At 37.3% G+C, this 17,942-nt stretch overlaps 1 protein-coding gene across 2 annotated transcripts in view; it reads right to left on the reverse strand.

Annotated features, from left to right (window-relative positions):
• Positions 1 to 17,942, reverse strand: part of nrg3b (neuregulin 3b) — a 235,179-nt gene that overhangs the window by 85,549 nt on the left and 131,688 nt on the right. The gene's annotated exons all lie outside the window — the stretch shown is intronic.

Below are 17,942 nucleotides of genomic sequence, written 5' to 3' on the forward strand. Positions count from 1 at the left end.
TTGAATATTTGTTCCCCCAGCTTTGTGTAAAAGAGAAAATGCATGCAGAGTGTGAGTGTATGCATGTTGCAAACTTCATGTCACTTTGCTACTGTTGCATATGCTGATTGTTAATTTTTACACCAATTATGAAAGTCAGTGAGATGATGAGACAATCCATTTGACTCATAGTGAACTGCATTAATTAGAGGTAACGATGATGTCAACATGCATGAATCGAGTCTTTGTGTCACAAGAATCCATTGAGGCATAAAACAAGTGCCCACACAATTAATGAGCTTGGTCATAGTAAACAGTAGCTTTTACTTTGCACAAACTGTCATGTTAGAATCAGTGTCGTAATCGAGACCAGCTCATCCGAGTCCAAGTCCAGTCCGAGACCAGAGTGGGTTGAGTTCGAGTCAAGTTTGAGGCCAGAAGAGGGTTGAGTATGAGTCAAGACCAAGACTGGAGAAGGCCAAGTCTGAGTCAAGACCGAGACCAGTTAGAGCTGAATCTTAGACAATAGTTTTTTTATGAATGTATACAATAGTTTAAAGAACGTCTCGGTTACTGTCGTAATCTCCATTCCCTGATAGAGGGAATGAGATGTTGTGTCGATGTAGTGACACTAGGGGGTCACTCTTTGGAGCCCCCAAACACCTTCAAATCTTTGAGAAAAGGCCAATGAAAATTGGCGAGTGGAATTTGCATGCCACTCCCCCGGACATACAGGTATAAAAGGGAGCTGGAATGCAGGATTCATTCCGGTTTTGGGCTGAGGAGCCGAGACAAGGTCCCGGACATTCTGCAAGTAGTACAGCATTGTGGCAAGAGTGACACAATGTCTCGTTCCCTCCATCAGGGAATGGAGGTTATGACAATAACCAAGACCTTCCCCTTCTGTCCTTCACTCGACGTTGTGTCGATGTGGTGGCACTAGTGGTCCCAATATGAAACGCCACAACAGCTGAACTGTTTTATGTGAACTGAAAAGTTACCTCTCAAAAAAGCTGTCTTTTTCTGACAGTAGGTAAATATCCACTTTATCCAACGAATGAATCGCACTGAATAGCCAATCTAATCAGACCTTTATACATACCTGTTTGGCCAATTTGCTAAAAAGATCCATCTCATTAGAATGATTTAATTGTGAACTGGGTATCACTAGTTCTGATTCTACTCAGCAGATTGAAATGTGGGACATGACGTCAAGATCAAGGTCAAGATATTATCAGCCAAAAATGTTTGTCAGATAAGACAAAGCTTTTCACTGTGTATTTTTTAAAAAGGCACACGACTGGACTTGGGGATAAGTTTGAGTCAAGACAAATTGCTCATGAGTCCGGTCTCGAGTACTATAACACTGGTTGAAATACCATACTTTTCATAATAACACATGAGCTAAAGTGCTTGTTTACTAAATTCATTACAGTGCTGTGATTGCTAATGTGATATTACTTTTAGACATCAACAAGAAGTTAGTATCAATTAAGTAACATTTTTGGCAGTTATTTTGTCTGAATTTGCCCTGCTAACAAAAGTAGTTTCAATCAAAGTCAAAGCAATTGAGTGCAACTGTCCCCACCCACTTTTTCAGCCGCCCTGGTTTAAGTATTGTCCCAATACATTTTTTCCATAGGGATTTCAGAAAATTCCAAGTTTCAAGATTTCTAAGCCATGAACCAAACCAACTAGCTCTGATTTGAATCACAACATTACAAACTGATTTGAAGAAAAACAGTATTTGGAAATCGGAAAAAAGACAAAGGTACATTACTGTGTACTTAACCTCTTTAATCATGAACTACAATCCCATGAAACACTGTGATTGCTGCAATCAAAGAAAAAATAGAAATAGAAAAAATAACAAAATATTGATTTTGATTTCTAAACTTCTTTGAGAACTATTGGAGTTGATGATAATAAGTATAGAAACTATATATATACATATATATATATATATATATATATATATATATATATATATATATATATTCTTTATTTTATACATTCTTTTTTTGCTAAATATTCAGATATATACGTACATATACACTGATGAGGTAAAAGTACACAGCCATCCACATGATGTAAAACAAAACCGGACTCATAGGATCAGGCAACCTTCTTCCACTTCTCAAAGGTCCAGTTCTGATGCTCGCGTGCCCATTGTAGGCACTTTTGACGGTAGACAGGGATCATCATGGGCACTCTGACCAGTCTGCAGCTACGCAGCCCCATAAGCAGCTGTTTGCAATCCACAGTGTGTTGTGACACATTCTTCCGTCATTAAATGTTCTGTGACTTGTTGCACAGTAGACCTTCTGTTGGTTCAGACCAGATGGGACAGCTTTCATTGCCCTTGGGTGCCCAATACCCTGTCACCAGTTTGTGGTTTGTCCCTCCTCGGATCACTGTTGGTAGGTACTCACCACCTCTGTCTGGGAGCACCCCACAAGCCTTGCCATTTCAGAGATTCTTTGACCCAGTCGTCTTACCATAACAATTTGGCTCTATTCAAAGTCACTCAGGCCTTTTCTCCTGCCCATTTCTCTTGAATTCAACACATTGACTATGAGAAGGGGAGACTGTCTTGATAGCATCATTCACAGTGCGTCATGAAAGTGGATGGTCGCTTCCTTTTGAATTGTTTTGTTGGCCAAGATTTTCTGACTGGTGGATCATGGGTAGTGAAGTTCTTCACCGGGAATTCCATTATTAATCAAATTTTTTTTTATTAAACAATTAATGTCCACAGAGCTCACGGTAGGTCTGTCTTTAAAGGTTTAGAAGTTATCACGAAAAACTATTTTGCCTATGGAGTAAATGAACAAAATGTTTACTTGAAAACCAGACTGTTGTGCTCTGTATCACCGTTGCATGTTGTCGAGCAATGCTCAGACTGACAGCCTACCTAGAGTGCCATTATCACAGACAAGCGGTGTGATACAAACAGTGAAGCGGGTTATACTAAATATCATCACTCTTGAAACAGTTTGATTAGAGACTGAGAGCTATGTGTTGTACAATGAAACTTATTCTTTTCATATGGCTGTGGGTTTATGCAGCATAAAATGTTTTTGTCTTTTGGTTCAAGCTCAGTTCAAAGTATAAAAGCTCTCAGTATGAAGACATTAGGCATTATTTGTATGGTGCAAATAATTCAGTAGGGAGTTCATGTACGTTCTATTATCTTTGGGCTGCACATGGAGAGGAAATTTAGAGGGTCTTTACCCAGCAAGCGTCTGGAACATGTGTGTAACATCTCTCAAGAAACAAAATATTTAATTTAATAAAAGCAGTAAAACACTACAATAATATAATACTACAAAGCATTTGTCCATGAAGTTATACTCCTGTAATGTCAAGGTATTCAGTGCTAAAAAAAAATCCAAGTTCAACCATTTCCATGTAGATAATCAGACTGTACGTTACAAGACAGAAGTGTCCACTTTATGGGCCACCCATGGATAAAGTACTGCATTGAATTCTGCTTTATTAAAGGTTGTAAAATACATGCAGAGGTGAAGAAAGCCTACTTGGTTGATCTTAAGAAGCTGCTGTGTTGGTGTCTTTGCACTCTGTGGCATAAAAGTTTACCTCCTTCACCCAGGGCTCTTAAAGTCCTGCTCGACAGCACCCATCTGATGTGATTATTGAATGTTTATTCCCCTTTTCTCTCATTGTTAGTGCACTAAGTATGATTAATTAAGTCAAGCTCTCGCTGACATCTCGTCTCACTCAGGGGTGAAATACTGCCTCTCCTTGATCCTTCCTTCTGTCTCTTTCTATCACTCGCACCCTCACTCCTCTCCATTCAAATCAAAGTCAATTCAGAGAGCACTCCATCTGCCATCTTGGCCACTATACAATAACAACTACAGCAACAGTAAAACAGACAACATATAAATAAAAAAGCCAATAAAATGAAGGAACAGTTAATGAATGGTTCAACCAAGACCACTAAGTCACAAAAGTAAAACAAAATAAGATGAAGCTTCTTTATGTGGGTGGCATTTCACGACCCCCCTCAATCCTTCTTTTGACTCACTAGCTCCAAAACCTCACTGACTACTGCCTACATAGGAAACTGCATTCTATGGCAGCATCCTAACAGGTATGGAATAAGTGACTGATTTGGAACGCTCTATATCAGCAGTAACTGTGTGTGCAATACAAATACCGCTCCTCACTGTAAGTCCACGGTAGACACAACTCAGAATTTATTTTAATATAGATAACATGGAAAAGACTCTAATAAGCAGAAATGCACATGGCAAATACAAATTTTGCATAGTGAGTTTTTAATCACATTAAAGTATATTTATTTATAAACAACATTTTTTTGGCTTTGTCAACCATCTTAGGGGGGTATTTACACTTGGCCACTTCATGCGTTATCGAGATGGATTTGAGACAGATATACATCCGATCACCTCTGGAGGTGGTATGAGATGCATTCCAGATGAAACTTGGTCAAGTGTAAATGCATCTGGCTGTTCAAGCTACATATGTTACCTTTACTCTGGCCAAACAGCACTATGTCAGCATAGGGGAAATGCAAAACATAACAGCTGCTACTGAGTATTTGCATAGGGCTCACGTTGTGCAATAAATAATAACAAATCAAGAAACGGATGCACATTGAAGGAGTGATAGATCCTTTATCTTCATTTATTTGATGCAGATCGCTGACGAAACTGAAACTGAAGACTGAAGACTGAAAATAAACATAGCTGACATGCACAGACATTATTACCTAAAGGAACCGTACCTACGACAAGCCCAGAGGGGAACAATACACAGCACTTGCACACAAATAGATACCCGCGGACAGGGCAATGTCACTTGAATTTAAATAATAAATCACATCTTTTAAATTCGCTGCCCTGGATTATCATAATCACACAAGTAAACTCTGTTTTATTTGCATATAGCGCGGGCATTGAAGATCTGATTTATATCCATTTGTCGGAGACACATTTATGTGGCCAAGTGTAAATAGAATGTGCTTATTCAATCTGATAGCAATCAGATCAGTAAAAATGCACAAAGTGACCAAGTGTAAATACCCTAATTAGATTGGGTATAGCCACAATTTATTGTCATTACCTCCTCCACAAAGTTCAAATGCTGCCTTAAAATGTGGCCAAAAAAAATGTTTTAGGAGGTTGCATACTGTAATTAAAAATTATGAAAAAAGTCACAGATTCACCATTAACTCACCCTCATACTGTTCCAAACCCATATAACTTTTCACCATGAGTGAAAATCAAAAGGAGATGTTAGGCAGAATGACTCAAGTCACCATTCTCTTTCTTTGTATGATGATGTAAGATGCAACAAAAGAGAATGTTGACTAAAACTAACATACTGCTTCCTAACATCTCCTTTTGTGTTCTTTGGTAAAAAAAAGTAATACGGATTTGGTACAAAATGAGGGTAAGGAAAAGATATGGAAGAATTTTTTAATTTTACTGGGTGAATGCTTCCTTTTAAAGGGGACATGAAGTGCTATTTTTTATTTTTAATTTTATTATATTCTCTAAGGTCCACTGTTAATGTTATACATTTGTTATGTTTTTTTATCAAAACTGTTTTTGGCCTTCTGTCTGAAACACTAGGTTTTGGCCTAAGTGCCTCCTTAAAACTTCAACGTAAACGGCCAACAATATGATTGGCTAATATCAAGCAGCCCCTCAAATTCAGCAATCCCAATCGGAAGACAATGAACAAGCCCCTCATCATTATACAACAAAATTGCAGGGTTTACACATTATGCACATTGGGTTCAAGAGATTTTAACAGTTAAATTAATCTTTGCAAAGCTTGAATCATATTATGACTTGTATTCACAAGCAATCCACGCTCATTTGAGTTGAAAAAAAAAGCAAAAAAAAAAAGGTAAAAAGCACAGTAAAATTGCGCACACAGATACTGTAGGGCCACTGAGGTGCAGATCATGCATTTGGTGATGCATTTGTGCTCATAATAACAAGAGGCAGCAGCTGAATGAAAAACGACTGCTTCTCCCTTTCAGAGTTCTAACTTGACAACTTTTAAGGGCGTCGAGATACAGTACATGGCAGCAGTCAAAAAGTATGTGTAGTTCATGTTTATATACAAAATTATTCAAAAAAGCCCAGTTGGGTCCCCTTTGGTGTTATGTTACAAATAGTTAGCCACACAAGTCTTGCCCTCTCAAAGTACGTGCCAGTGGGCGGGGCCAAGAGTGCGATGACACATGTTGTGGGATGTGTAAATCCAATTAAGAAATGTCTCATGATGTAACAAACAGACGGATTTCAAACCAATACTTTCAGCAGGGTGGCAACTAGGGGTGTGCAGCAAAGCCATTTGTATTTGTATCTGTTCATATGACAAAATTATCTGCGTCTCTCTCTGTATTCGGATAGAACCGGGTGTGGGCGGGCGGGGCTTAAACTGGAAGTGCGTCAACTAAATTAAATGCCCATTTTTAAGTGTTACTCTTAGGGGGCTTTCACACTTGGTTCGATTGCCTGTTCCGAACCCGAGTTCGATTGCTCCCCCCTCCCCCCGATGGACTGTGTTCACATTATATATTTCTATCCGAACCGCGGTACGCTTGCGTCATCAAGCTGCAGCTGGTGCGTAATCGTGTTGCTTGATAACCGCTGAAATGAAAAGCGTCAAAATTCAATGAATAGACTTGCTCGGTTCACATTTGTTCTTCTTTTTTTTAACCTTTGTTTTTGTTTTCAACATCAAGATACAGAAACACACTTGCGTCTGTCTGCCGCAAAAATACTGAAATCGTTCAAAAGACAGCGGGCTGTCCGCCGAAGACAATTTTTGCGAAGGCAAGCAGAAATCATCTCCCTGCTTGCAGTGCGTGTGCGTCAATCCCGCTTTTCGTCAAGGTAAGTGTATACACACGCACACACACACGCACGCACGAAAGTAAACCCTTTCCGCTCATTTTGAAAGTGACGCGTGTGAGACTGACGACCACATTATACGTCATCAATAGTGGTTCACTTCCGCGGTTTGGTTCGATTGCGTTCATATCAGCAGCGAACCGTACTGGAGTTCACATGAACCGTACCCCAGACCACCTTTTTAAGCGGACTAGAGTACGGTTCGCGGGTGCGCACCCGAGTTCGGAAGACAGCGTTCACATCATCCAAACGAACCAAACTCTGACGTCATTCGAACCGGGGTGCGCACCAAAAGTGCTAGTGTGAAAGCCCCCTTACATTTATAGTTTCTATGAATAAAATATGCCTTGTATATTCCTTTTCATAATAGCCTAATAATAATAATTATTATTATACAATTATTATTTAAAAAATATAATATTTTTGTTCTTAACAGGTGAAGCTGAATTTGTAGGCTACATTAACTGTGGAACATGTTGTGGTTTCTCCTGATATTTCAGATTTTAAAATATGTATGAAACAGAATAAAAAATGTTCTGTGCATGTATAACAACATTATTCTGGAGGCAAGAGGTGTCAAGCTAAATTTGATATGTCAAGCACATATTTTGCAGTGACTAATAAATAAAATTCAAACATTAAAATAAATTAAAATAAAACCAATATACAGTTGAAGACAGAAGTTTACATACACCTAACACAAATACATTTAAACTGAGTTTTTCACAAAAATTACTCATGTCATGCACAAAGCTGATGTCCAAAAATATAGTTTGCTAATATTAAATCTGTGGAGTGGTTAAAAAATTAGTTTTAATGTCTTCAGCCTAAGTGTATGTAAAATTCTGACTTCAACTGTAGCCTGCAAACTGGTGAAAGTTCCGTAAGTCTATCAGGAATTTTTATGATAGGACACCGTTATTTAGTTAAATATTATTAATAATAATAATAATGTTAAATGTTTATAGCGCCTTACCAGAGTTCAAGAACACTTAACATTTTCAAATTTAGCACATTTTAAAGAAGAAGAAAAAAAGACAAGAGCATGTTTCAGTTTCTTTGTTTTACAATAAGGAGGAATATTTTTAATAGATGAATACGCTATCAAGCATTTAACCCTTTATGGAGCATTTTAACTTTTTTTGGAATAAAGTCTTAACCAGTTAATTACCTTCATTGCTGATGTGGATATAAATGTGGACAACTTTAAGAGATGGAAAGATGAGCTCCGAAGTTAAATCACTTCAAGTCAGGAATTTAACATCACGCTCAGGTTTTGGCTATAAATAAATACATGAGAATTACGTTATATATTAACTTAGACATTTCAAGAAGTGGAAAGTGTATATGATGTCATATCTTTGTTAATGTTACACATGACAAGCTCCAGATGCACATAATTAACAGTGACTGCAAACGGAGTCGAGACCGCACCCATCGATCTGAAATCACACCGTGCGCCATTTCATTCATAAGGTTTACACTTTAGAAATATTGGCTGCACAGATTCATAAATTTGTTATAATTTTGGATACTTTACCCTTGTGCTTTTTGGAAAATCAGTCACACAAATATTTTGTATATTATTTGGATGAATCCATTATTCAGAGGTGGTAGTAACGCGCAACATTTACTTAAAAAAATTACTTCTTGAGTAGGTTTAAAGTGGGTACTTTTTACTCTCCCTCAAGTAAATTTGAAATGAAAAGAATTTACATTTACTTTGTTACAAAAGGTGACGTTCCTGTCGTTACATGACTGGGTTTCATTTTAATTCATTCATAATTTATTGAGAGATTATTGAATGGGAACTTTAGGATCGCGGAAGTTCAGCTGCGCACGCTGTCACAGACTGTCACTCAAGCCAAGTCCATCGCTGCTGTAGCATCAAGCTCTTCAAACTAAGTGAAACAATTTCTTTGCTCTGTACAGTGAAAAAATTATAGTTTTTTTATGCCTTAATTTAACACCAAGACAAGCAGATATTTCAAGATTAAAATTGCATCTCCAACTGAAGGTAGCACATTGAGGTAAGTTGTGGCCCTAATGATAACGTGGGCTTTTCTGTGCCATGGTGATGGTCGTTTTCAGGGTGATTCTGTAAATATGAGCTCTTATGAAATAAGTTTTTAAGTATAGATTTTTAAAAAAGTGCAGCAGTATATCAGTGCACTATGTCCTACATCCTGCATGTCTTGAGCAGTATTTATGCATTTACCCTGTGCCCTCGCGGGGGTACTGGAAACTATTGCAGCTACTCATGCTGATTAGTGCAGGGAAACACGCTTAACATGTGGCTTAAACTGCCTTCTGTATAAATCCAAGTAAACATTGAAGTTACAGTCAGCATTTCTGCGAGACGATCGTATGGCGAAGAGTGTTCCAGGACCGGGGTTGGTGCCCTACGCAGGCTGCATACTCAGAGTTTAGGGAGTGGCGGAACTATTGTACAGAACTAATGATCTAAATTCTTTCAACAATGAAAACTGTTACTACTGTACATTGAATTAAGAATCCACGCAGGATTTTAAAGAGCTATGATCTTGCTTTGGTTTCTATATATATATAATGTCCCTGTGGGACATTGTTCACGTTTTCACAGTAATAATTTTAAAGCTAAAAAAAAAATTGTAAATCATTAAACCTAGCAATGCGTTAGGTGTGGATGAGAAACAGATCATTTTCACATTCTTCTTCTTGTGCTTTTGGTGATTCACATTATTCTCTGCATATTGAGCGAGAAGAATGTCTAGCAAAAAATTACTTAAATGTTGATCTGTTTCTCACCCACACCTATCATATCACTTCTGAAGATATACATTTATCTACTGGAGTTGTATGGATTACTTTGTGTTATGATTCCTTTGTTCTTTTTGGAGCATCAAAATGTTGGCACCAATACACTTGCACTGTACTGACCTACGGAGACGAAATCTTCTTCTAAATATCATAATTTGTGTTCTGCAGAAGCAAGTCATACACATCTGGGATGGCTTGAGGGTGAGTAAATGATTAGAGAATTTAAATTTTTTGAGTGAACTATCCCTTTAAAGTGATAGCTCAGCCATAATGTAATAATAATCTGTCATCATCTCCCTACCCCAGGGTTGTTCCAAACCAGTGTTACCTTCTTTATTCTGTGGAACACAAACGATGTTTGACAGAATGTTATGGACTGACAGGCTCAGTCACCATTCACTTTCAAAATATGGATGGAAAAAAAACACATTCACTGAAAGTAAACAGGCAAACATTCTGTCTAAAAATCTCCTTAGTGTGTGGCATGGAAGACAGAAAGTCTTACGGGTTTGGAACAACATGATGGCGAACGATGACAGAATTTCCATTAATAATAATAATAATAGTAATAATTCTGTAATACATGTCCAATGTGTATTTTGTAATGGAATAAAGGGGAGTTAACATCCATTGTGTCATTTGTGAAAGTGACGAATTACTCACTACTTGAGTACTCTTTTAATTGGATACTTTCTTACTCTTACAATAGTAATCATTTATGTTAGTACTTTTACTTCTATTGAGTAATACTTTTTTTAAAGTAATTGTACTTTTACTTGAGTACAGTTTTTGGCTACTCTACCCACCTCTGCCATTATTCGTTTTTAAGTCATTATTCATGCCTTTCCGAATAATGAATTCGGTCGGCTTCAGGCACATTCTTTGTGTATGTATTGTACTGTAAATGCTCTTTTTAGACTTGGGAGGAAGTTTTGAGTTCTGGAATTTACAGTATGTTTTTATAACACAGTTACCTCAGGTACTGTCTAAATATCAAGGAAAATTTGATTCTCTATTTCATGACCCCTTTAAATTACCTACCTTTTAAAACAGCTTTTGAGCATGTAGTGCACCTATAATTCCTTAAAATGCAGCCTCTGTTGGCACCTCACTAAGTTTTAGAACAGCACATATATATATCTACTTCCCTCTAACATGCAATCAAAAATGCATTAGTCTTAACTTTCTTGCCCAGTTCCAGAGCTGCTGACTCTGACATTTGGAGTGGTAAGGAATCACCAGACCACCACTCACCTTTCGCAGCCTTACCCCTCGTCTACGGCACTAATCTCTTGACATGTAAAAGCCCTTTTATCCAAATAGACAGAGGCAAGTGTCTGTGGTTAAACATGCACTCTTCAATTTTCAGATTTAGCCTGCAGAATTTCTGCCACCTGACATGCTGTTCACGAGCCAACAGAATTTGTTTCATGTGATCTGTTTTATTATCCTGACAAATCCATATTGTATGGCTTACTCATAGACTTTTTCCTTGTCACGTACATTGCAACATGCCATGTCAAAGTCCCTTTAAGGCAAGTCAGTTTAATTGGTGGCCATCTTGGCAACTTCCCCAGGCAGCTATTTTATATCTAAGCAATAGGCATACAAGAATAGCTACTATCTACATGAATGGAACAAGCTCCTATCTACTTGAAGACTGAAATGTCAAGATTATGTTTCAATAATATACAATTGCCCCCAAAAAGTAGCTAGACTAGGGGCGTTAATTTAAAGCATTAATTGACCATTTGCTAAGCTCCGCCACCCTTGGTTATGGATGCTCGCTCTGAAAAGCTCTGATGAGCTCCCCATAGGAATGAAGGAGAGATTGCTGTGAATGGTGCTGTTTTTGGCAATATATTTTCATAATCGGAATGGATAATATTCTTGTGTTATATTGCTGCAAGTGAACTAGAGCTGAAATAATTAGTCGAAGTTATCGTCAACGTCGACAATAAAAAAACTGTCGATAAAAATTGTAAATTTCGAATAGTCGTTTGATCTCATAAAATGTAACATGAGATCACATTAAACTCTAATGATGACGCATGAGAGCAGCACTGCAGCTCACGCCTGACTGAGGAGAGGAAGAATTACACAGCTCACAGTCCAGATGCACTCTATCCTTCCAAACAGCTTCAGCTTATGTAGATCACAAAGTACAAGAGAATTATAAAAAAATACCAAAAAAGTAAATACAGAAGCACTATCGTTGTGGAATAAGTGGAGTCGGAGCTCTTTAAAGGAAACACCCTGGTGTTACATCTTTAATGCAGTTATATTAATGCGTTATAGCTTTATAAGAGTTCAAACAATACAGAAGCAGGTCAGGTAATTAACTACAAACTCTGAAACTGGCATTTTTCTGTGTGGTCAGTACCTCTTCTAGGAGTTGTACGAATGTCCTGATCTAAGGGAGAGAGATTGAAACTGCACCCGGCTGATGCACACTCTGTGGCGGGGACGCTCGACCCTCCAATGCGCACTTGTTGGTGCTAGATTATAACGCGAGAGTTAAAGATGGATTGAAGTGAAGAGAAAGGTGAGAAAGGTAGTCTTCACCTCATTATACACTGAAACAAAATGTGTTTATGATTCGTTTTGGCTTGTTTTCCCAATATAAATATAAAAAAATTAGAGAATAGATCTTAAATATACACATATTTTGTCTTTACTGCACTCGCAGAAGTATAACCAAGTGAAAAAATATACTTGTATACAAAATACATTTAAGATACATTCTCTTAAAGCAAGTCTAAATATCTTATATGTTGCTTCTCAGGAAAATCTATCTTGTTTTATGGATTTTTAGACAATTTCAAATGGAAAACAAGACAAAAACACTTGATAACAACTTGCTAAGACAGGATTGGTCAGAAACGCTTTAAAGGCAGCGCTTAGCAAAGGGCAATTTCAGTGCGATTAATTACATAAAAGAATGCATTAAAAAAAAGAATGCAATTAATCATGCCCCTGGACCATTTAAGGAATGTTCACTTTTCACATTTGACTGTATATGTCCCGGTCAGCTGGGGCAGCTGTAACGATAACAAACCACACTTACTGAGAGAAAACAGCACAAGATGAGAACGCATTCTTGCATTCAAACACAGCTAGATGGAGCGCAACTCGGGATCTCGAGATGCGTTTTACATTTTTAACCATTTTGAACATGACAAAGTGTTCTAAAAACAAATGAAAGTGTTCATCTGTCGCATATGTGAATAGATGGATCCTTAGAAAAGACCTTAAAATACGTCTCCCTCAGACTGATTGAAAAGATAATTTACAAAATGGATTACTGTTTACCATAGGCAAATGATTCAATGTAATGTTTCTGTTCAGTAATATGAAAATAAACAATATATTGCTTTCTAAAACCACTTTTTGCATTGCCTAATCAATGCTTCACTCATCTGCCACAATAATGAAATGTATTTGATATTTGCAACTCTGTATATATATATATATATATTATATATACTTATTATATAAGTATTATATTAGTATATATTATATTTAAAATGTAGTATAATTATTTATATTTATTTTATCATTATTTAATATTTTTTTATTGCAAATACTAATATGTGCTTAATTGAGATTAATTTTATTAATAAATCAGCATATCATGTAATTCGATTAAACATTGTAATCTATCTGCCTTAATCTGGATATTAAAACCACACTATGAATGTTTTTGTGTTAGACAACACAATATCAATCCAAGTGGCATTAACTTGAAAGAAAGTTAGCACAAGAACACTTTCGAACAAACCATTTTATAGAAAAAAAAAAAAAATAGTTTAAAATGATTAAAAAAAATAGACATCCTTTTTGAAATTAAGACAAAAAATATTTACTGGTTGTTATATCTGCAATAAAAATCATTGCAAATTTGGTTAAGAAAGGTAATTTATGAAAAAAAGTTTAGCATAATTTGTTTGCAGGTGCTACTTTTATAGTTAAGGTTTTATATTTTGTTTGTATCTAATGTAATGGTATCCATACATTTTTATGAGTGGCTTAAGTGTTATAATACATTTTAGAGCCACTATATTTCAATTCAGAAATTAAAACATTTAAATACGTTTAATCATAAGATTCTTTACCTCTAATTGTGCTAAAAAATATATATTTTTGAGGCTGGTTCAGCTACAGTAATGCGTCTGGACAATCTAGATAGAAGCCCATTGATAGTCATTGAGAGATTCCTTCATCAAAAGATGATTGGGCCTTTAAACACTCTATATTGCATGCTTTGATTGCTCACATTAGTTTGCCTATGAGTGGTCTGTTTCCTCCTCCTTATACTGTCTCAGCTATGTAATATCAAGCTACCCAAGACAATGCCAAGGTAGATTAGGTAGGATGTTTGTATTCATGACTGTAGATAAAGTGTATTTATGCATGCCATAATTATACAGAATTACTGTTGCTCAGTATATGTAGATCAAGATACTTGAAGCCTCTTGAGGATCTTGAAAAGATGATACATGCTTTTTATATATCTACATTCAAAAGGGTGCGAATGCAGTGATCTCTTTCCTTTAGGCCAGAGGAAAGGAAATGAGATGAGACAGCTTTCTGGATTATCAGTGTCTGATGAGATCTGCTCAAGTGACAATTTAATCGCCAACTGCTTCACCAGAAAACAGCGAGAGGTTGATGAAAAAACTTTTAAAAGAGGATGTCGTCATCATTATTAAGATTCATTTTGTCAAGACATATCCCTTAATACCCCCTCCTGGATTTCCAAGATCTCAGCTCTGCTTTATGCATCGATCTCTTTATCATTTGTTTTCAGTGATGTGCATTGAACAATTCCTCTTTTCAGTGTTTATAGAAACAATCTGTTTATTAATCCTAACACCACTACTCTCTGCTCTCTACAATATCTATCTTCCTTCTACACATTTACCAGAACAAATTCCAGCATTAATTCCTCATTGTCATCTCATCCCGCAGCTCTCATATCAAATTGACTATTGCACATTGTGACATGTTGGACATCATGACGTTTGGTCTCAAGACACTTAAGAACCAATGATGTTTAATATTATTGGTGTCAAACCAGGACCATAGTTGATTTGATCTGAGATTGAAAAATTGCTTAAAGGGATAGTTAATTCTGTCATTTACTTACTCTCATGCTGTTATAAACCCATATTAATTTATTTACTCTGTGTAACAAAAAAAAAAAAAGAGATGTTAGACAGAATGTAGGCCATTGCCAAATTTTCTGTATGGAGAGTCTTACATCTCCTTTTGTGTTCCATGGAGGAAAGAAAGTCATACAGATTTGTAAATGACATAAAGGTAAGCAAAGGATGACAAAGTGTTTGGAATATAATGCACTAGTTGTATGGACTTTGTTTACCATCCCTTTTACAGCTTGACAGAATGGTTACAGTAAATGGATGGAAAAAGCTGCCTAAAGATTGTTCAAAATCCTCCTTTTGTGTTCCACAGAGAAAATAACAGCATACATGCCTTAAAATATCATTTTTAATTAATAAATACAACAATACATACATTTTCATTTTATTAATTATGAGCTAATAATATGAGAAACTGAGTTTTCAAATTGCCTCCATTCTCTCTTTTATAAATGCAATAAAGGTGAACATTAAATAATAAATAGTTTTAATTACTGCAGTATTTGGACACAGCTCTATAAGATCTATGTGCATCTAACGAACAGGAAAGATCTGTTACCATGGCAATGACTGGGAACAACAATCCCATTAGTGACTGACAAAGGCCAAATGGAAAAGAGAGAGAGAGAGAGCTGCAATAATATGGGTAAAATCTCAGATTTACCGGATGCTGTGCTGCACTGAACATTAGCCTGTGTTAAGCCTTTTGCCTGAGGTTGCAGTGGTTATTTTAAAAACACTTAAAAAAAATGATTACATGTGAGTGATGAGCAGCAGTAGGCAGGTCTAGCAGTCTCAGTCAGCCTGAGATCCTTGTTGGGCAGAGATGCTAGGCCAGAGAATATTTAGCAGAGACAGGCCACTTCTATTAAAATTAATGGAAGAAATTAGAACCCAACGGCAGCCAATGGTGCTTACAGGTAAAAGAGACAATCACCTTTTAGATTCAGACATCGCCTGTCAATCAACGCGAGAATGCACATTGTGACTGAGGCTGTCCTTACATTCCCAACACTCTGCCTAACACCACCATTTGGGTTCAGTGGAAGAAAGAAAGTCATAAGAGGCATGGGCTGGTTTTGACATGAGAGTGAGAAAATTATGACAGAATTTTCCTTTTTGCGTGAATAATCCCTTTATCACTTATCCGTTTGCTGATTCGCCAACATAGCTCATGTCAAAGAATCACCATCAGATTTACAGCTCTTTCCCTGAGGAACACCTAACTAATCTGAAGAAGCTTGGGACCATTCTATAGTTCAGGCTGTATGTTAATTAATTCATTCCAACATGGCAGATCAGCATTCTAATTATACCCTTGCAATCTTGGCTGTTTAAAAAGCCATTGCATGTGCCAAGATGTCTAAAATAGACTGCATCGTTCGGCACAGGATTCTCTTTCATTTCTCAACATTTGAGTGATTTGAGCTCCGAACTTTAATGATTTTCAGCATGCGCTCAGCCAGTCCAGTGCAGTCAGCCACCACAGTCTTTGTTGTCTTTGCATTTGCCAATGGATTAGTAAACTAATGGCACTTTTACACTGCACGTTATGGTTAGACTCACCTCACCTCAACTCTACTCACTTTACTTTTCTGAGCTTGCATTTCCACTGCAGTTTAATGCCATCTCAACGTGGGTGGGATTATAGGCTGATTGTCATAGTTGCACCGCCTCTACTGCCTCTACTACTTAAACACAGCACAAACTCACCAAAACAATAACACGACCACTAGCTGTTAGCTACTAGTTCATTGTGCTGCATAAAGCAGTTGTTGCATGGTGATTTTACACAAGTGTAACAGTTAAATTGGCCTGGTTGTTTTAAAAGCAAGCTTCCAGTAGCTGGTCAACTAAATAAAGTGAAGCTTTCAAGCAGAGTATAGAGTTAACATAACAAAACATACCATCCTCCATCGTGGATCAACGCCAGTCCAGGGCACTCCCCCATAGGGCTGTGCAATTAATCGAATTTTGATTGAACATCGATTTCGGCTCCTAACGATCACAAAAACAAAAACTCTTATTTTGTCTTGTGTTCTGAATGACATGCACACTTTCACCCCTCCCGAAAGCTAAACTCACTCAGCCAATAGTCAGCGAGGTCCTGTTTGTGGTATCTGGTAGCATTTTAAAATCAGCTAGTGTGAAGAAGATGGCAGAGGGAGAGAAGCAGCGTTTGGTGAGCAAAAAGGGAAGAGCAAATTCCATTGTATGGGAGCAGTGTGGAGTCAAGGAATCCGAAGAGGACAGAAACGAATCATGTGCAGGATTTGCTACATGGTGGTGTCTGCACCAGACGGTAACACCACGAATCTGTTTAACCACCTTAAACATAAACACAGAGTCACGTATGACCAACTTGTAAGGAAGAAACAGAAAGAGAAGACAGCCCCAATGACATTGTGTGCAACACAGTCTTCCATTAAAGATGCACTTCACAGAAATATAACAAATGACGTTGCATACTTTTTAGCTAAAGACATGTGCCCCATTAGTACAGTCGACAACGACGGCTTCAGAAAGTTGGTCAATACTTTGGACAAGCATTATGTTTTGCCATCTCGCCACTATTTCACCAGAGTTGCTCTGCCTGCTTCATATGAGAAATGCCGTGCAGAAGTGGCTAATGAGGAGGCAAAGGCAGAGTACTTCGCCACCACTACTGACCTATGGTCTAGCCGAACCATGGAGCCATATATTAGCCTCACAAAACATTTAATCAACACGGATTTCAATTTGAACACAAAATGTCTACAAACGGCAGTTATTCCCGAAGACCACACAGATCAAAACATTGCACATGGTCTAAAGGAAGCTATGGCTGCATGGGGTTTAAAGGAGGAAAAGCTAATCTGCATCACCACTGACAATGCCTCAAACATAAAGCTGGTGGCTGAGGTAAATGAATGGATGAGGCTCCAGTGCTTTGAGCACAGGCTCCACTTGGCCATAGGTGAGTGTGAATCCTGATCATGTGTAACATGTGGTGATTTAATTGTATGTAAATAGGTTATTTTAACAAAAGTAACAACAATATTAGAAGTAATGAGCAATTCATATGAGTTACTGTGTGATTGTC

The sequence above is a fragment of the Xyrauchen texanus genome, chromosome 33 (genome assembly GCF_025860055.1).
Source record: "Xyrauchen texanus isolate HMW12.3.18 chromosome 33, RBS_HiC_50CHRs, whole genome shotgun sequence".
NCBI classification, from domain to species: Eukaryota; Metazoa; Chordata; class Actinopteri; order Cypriniformes; family Catostomidae; genus Xyrauchen; species Xyrauchen texanus.